We start from the raw sequence: 5,279 nt of genomic DNA, 5'->3' as shown, positions 1-5,279 counted from the left end.
GAGCTGCAAGATGATTGGACAAGAGAAAACGCGGACACGTGTTTGCTTGGAATGAGTAGCTGTCAGTCAGCGAGCGCCGCTGTGATTGGACGGCAAACAATCACATGGTAAGCCAGACACTTTCTAGCTGTGGTTAAATGCATAATACAATAGTACGAAAAACAGTACTCAACACTTTCTCAAGACAATGTATATAAATAAACATATCTTTCGAAGAATATTAAATATTACATAAAAACATGACGCAAACAAAATCTACATTATTGCACATTTAATCTATCTATCTATCTATCTATCTATCTATCTATCTATCTATCTATCTATCTATCTATCTATCTATCTATCTATCTATCTATCTATCTATCTATCTATCTATCTATCTATCTATCTATCTGTCTGTCTGTCTGTCTGTCTGTCTGTCCATCCTCTTTCACTGAAATGTTGATGAACTCTCGCCGGCCACTTTATTAGGTACACCTGTCCAACTGCTTATTAACGCAAAATTTTAATCAACTCACTGCATTTAGGCATGTAGACACGGTCAAGAGGATCTGCTGCAGTTCAAAGTGAGCATCAGAATGGGGAAGAAAGGGGATTTAAGTGACTTTAAACATGGCATGGTTGTGGTTGCCAGACGGGCTGCTCTGAGTATTTCAGAAACTGCTGATCTACTGGGATTTTCATGCACAACCATGTCTAGGGTTTACAGAGAATGGTCTGACAAAGAGGAAATATCCAGTGAGCGGCAGTTCTGTGGGCGCAAATGCCTTGTTGATGCCAGAGGAGAATGGCCAGACTGGTTCCAGCTGATGGAAAGGCAACAGTAACTCAATTAAGCACTCGTTACAACCGAGCTCTGCAGAAGAGCATCTCTGAACACACAACACGTCCAACCTTGAGGCGGATGGGCTACAGCAGCAGAAGAGCACACCGGGTGCCGCTCCTGTCAGCTAAGAACAGGAAACTGAGGCTACAATTCACACAGACTCACCAAAACTGGACAATAGAGCTCATTAGTACCAATTGAGCATCAACGCCACAGCCTACCTGAGTATTGCTGCTGACCATGTGCATTCCTTTATGAGCACAGTGTCTTCATCTTCTGATGGCTACTTCCAGCAGGATAACACACCATGTCATAAAGTGTGAATCATCTCAGACTGGTTTCTTGAACATGACAATGAGTTCACTGTACTCAAATGGCCTCCCCAGTCACCAGAGCTCAATCCAATAGAGCACCTTTGGGATGTGGTGGAAATTGGCATCATGGATGCGCAGCCGACAAATCTGCAGCAACTGTGTGATGCTATCCTGTCAATGTAGAGCAAAATCTCTGAGGAATATTTCCAGTAGCTTGTTGACTCTATGCAGTTTTGAAGGCACAAGGAAGTCCAACCCGGTGCTAGTAAGGTGTACCTAATAAAGTGGCCGGTGAGTGTATATTCACAAACCTAATAAAACAAACACAGTGAGAAACAGTGACATCTTCTGGACACAATAAATGTGTTTCCATCATAGCTTATGCTCAGTGTTTGTTATTATACGTATATCCAACTCAGTTGTGCTCATACATTTTGAAGGCAAATTTTCAAGATTTATGCACATTTTGGCATTTAAATTACCTTTGACAAAGTGTATTGTTGTTAAAACGTACTGGTGTACACAGAAACAAAGTTTGGTAGCATTGGCTCTGCAGTTTCAGTAAAGAATAACACTTAGCACTAAATAAATAAACAATTTAACAATAATCATATGAACCTCATCACCTTAAATGACGCATTTTCTATGTGAATTTCCAAAATGTGCATAAAACAGATGGATTGCAACAGCAAAAGTGTTTCTGAGAGCGAAAGCAAAGAAAGATCAGCATTAAAAGTGAAGAACATTCATTTATTAGTGTCTTTAACTCATCATAGTAGATTAAACGACTAACCTGACTACTTCTGAAAAGGTATTTCTCTGGTAGCGGTGATTAACAGTAAAGCTGAGATCTTCAGCTGGACTGAAGGGAATAACAGCATCGGATAATTCAGCATCGAGTCCAGAGCGACTCTAAAACACATCAGTGAGTTTTCATTGGCTATTCCTGTGTTGGGGGAGGAGCTACTGAGATCCAGACAGGAAGTGAGGCGGCTGGCCTCAGCGGATTGTAGACAGGCACGTGGAGGAGCTCGATTACAATCAGTGCCGGTTCTCCATTGATTCAAGGCAACAGAAATAAAAGCGAGGAGGGACTGTTGTGTTCCTGAAATTATCCATCATTTCTGACTGAAATACTGAGATTGGACTCCTCCGTGAGTTTATTAGCAGCATGCTGATCTTGTGCAGCAGAAGAGCGAAGCGTCGAGGAAAAATCAACACAAAGAAAGACATCAGTGTTTATAACTCTGAGTGAGAGCTGAAGAGTGAAGCTGTTATTGCTGTCATTTGCATTACAAGTAACCAAGGCCTCGTTTACACTGCCAGCTCTCGATGCCCAATTCCGGTTTGTTGCCTATATCGGATTTGTTTGCCTGTCTGTTTACACGTTCTTTTAATTGTGAGCCATATCCAATTCATGTGTTTACATTTACCATACAATTTATGACGTCGTGCATGAGTAAAGGCGGGTTTTAGCATCTGCGCCAACACTAGCCACGATGGAAGAAATGGTCTTGCTTTCAGCTCTGTGTAATATGCGTAGTTCGCCCGACTTTAAATATTTTGAAGCAGAGGAGGAGGGAAAGGGCCGTGGTCAGTGGTCAGTCGCCACTAGGGTTGTAACGGTATGAATTTTTTACGGTATGATAATCGTCTAAAACAATACCACGGTTTGACGGTTTCGCGGTATACGGTGTGTTACAAATGTTACAAAATAATAGAACAGTGAAGCAAATTTGACTTTTTCCAAATAATATATTTTCAGTTACTATAAACAACACCACTTACAATGAACAAATAAAAATAAGAAAATAATAAATAATGTGTCAAAGTCCAAATAAAGTCCAAATAAACATGGTGCAAATCCTCAGTAAAAAATAGATATAAATATTTACTATACTATAAATAGTTACATAACGAAACTAGATTCAATATGGAACATCCTTAGGTTTTATGTGCCAGCATGGATATGGTTGTCTGTGGATATGGATTTGGATTTGGTTGTCTGCAATGCAGACAAACAGCTGCAACTTCATTTGCGTCTTTTGAAAACAGCAAGAGCAGCAGTTCGTCTTTGCTGTGTCACTGTTTTGTCATGTTTCTGTGCTGCTGTGCATGCAAAAGTACTTAGTATGATGATTATTTCATGCAAAACTTTTTTTTTTGCGTTTTATTTAGCCGCGCATAAATGTAAGCCTATCTCTCATTCCGTGTTGTTCAAAAAGCTCATTGTTGGTCCACAAACAAAAGCGAAACCTATGCTTATTGGTTGTGATATAGCGAGTTTGAACCAATCTGGGCATGGAGGAGGGACAATGCATCAATGTATCATGTCTGGTTTGTCCGGAGACACAGTGACGAGCGTTTCTTTGTCAAATCAGCGTTGTCAAATTTTGATGACGTAACCGCACTGATTCCGGAGCCTCTGAAAGTCCGTGAATGTTATGTGATACAGCACTGGAAAGCTGAGATTCTCTTCTTTATGCCAATCTTTGAATTGTATGAATCGGATCAGCGGATCAAAAGTTATTAAACATTTAAGAGCAATACTTATTTTTAGCCGCGGGCAGCTGTCTCGGTCTTTAAGGGTTAAAACCGTTGATATGCAATTGTTCATGGTATGATAATCGTGCACGTTCAAATCGTGGTAAACCGTCATACCGGTATATTGTTACAACCCTAGTCGCCACAATTTTCTCCCACCAGACCTGAGATCTCTCTCGTACCCACAGATTCCTCTGAATGAACATCATATATAAACCATAGGCGTTAGCTAGGGCAGGGGTTCTCAAAGTGGGGGTCGGGACCCCTCGAGGGGTCGCGGGACAATGAAGGGGGGTCGCCTGGTGATTTAAAAAAATCTATTTATTATTATTAAATCATATAGGAATGACCATATTTTATCCATAACCTACAGAAGAGAAAAAATATAGTCGTTTTTAATTACTATATAGTTACTTTAGTAGCTTCTAGTTACTAGTTCTACAGGATTGCGACCCCAGTGGTAATAACATTATATTAAAGACACAGCAATAGCGTCAGATGCAGCAGATTGATTTTATAACACCAGGTTAAAGTTTCTGGCCCATTTACCGCACTGACATTAAATGAAGAATATCCCTGGGTTTATGGGTGTGTGTGTGTGTGTGTGTGACATTGCATGCAAGGTTTTTGTATTCATAACCAGGATATTGGGGGTCGCGAGTCACTGGCATCGTCATATTGGGGGTCGCAGGCTGAAAAGTTTGGGAACCCCTGAGCTAGGGTACGAGAGAGATCTCAGGTCTGGTGGGAGCAAATTGTGGCGACTGACCACTTTCCTCCTTCATGTTTCCTCTGTTGTTGTTGTTGTTTACAGTGTCGGAATCTCCACACAAGCTCTACCTTCTACGTCATTAAACTGCAGGGAGCACCACATTGTCGCAAGTTTAATGATGTACAAAACAGAATGCCTGAATAAATCCGATCTGCCTGTTTACATGATAGTCGCACATATCCGATTTATTTCCACATATGAAGGAGGCCTGAAATTGATCCCTGAATATCTGAATGCATGAGTTTTTTTCTGTGTTTACACGATCATAGAACAGATGTGTCCCATATAAGCAAAAAAATCGGAATTGAGTCACATTTAACTGGCCTTGTAAACGGGTCCCAATATTTGACGGAGGGGATGACATATATTAAAAGCCTATAAAATCCTTGGGTTGATGATTTGGCTTTTGGTTAAGTATATATTTTCCGTTCATTTCAGGGGGTTAAAAAAAAGAAAAGAAAAATAAGAATAAAAGATATAAAAATAACAAGGTAAGATTAAAGAAAATAAATATACCTGATTACAATAAATATTAAATAAATAAATAAATTATATTTTTATAGTACATTAGAGTATATATGTAGATGAAATAGAAGATTTTTCAATAATATTTCATAAATATTAATACTTTACAGTCTAAATTGGCTCTTTAAATATTAAATTTGATATCTGCTTTTTACATTTATAAGATTAGGCAATTATGAACATATCTTTGGGGGTCTTTAGCCTTTAAGATATTATAAACCTGTTACCTAGATATTTTAGGGCCAGTGCATGTTTTTAAATTTTAAATCTGACCAAAAACATGACACAATAAGAATAT

The sequence above is a fragment of the Danio rerio genome, chromosome 1 (genome assembly GCF_049306965.1).
Source record: "Danio rerio strain Tuebingen ecotype United States chromosome 1, GRCz12tu, whole genome shotgun sequence".
NCBI lineage: Eukaryota > Metazoa > Chordata > Actinopteri > Cypriniformes > Danionidae > Danio > Danio rerio.
Note: the sequence above shows the minus strand (reverse complement) of the source record.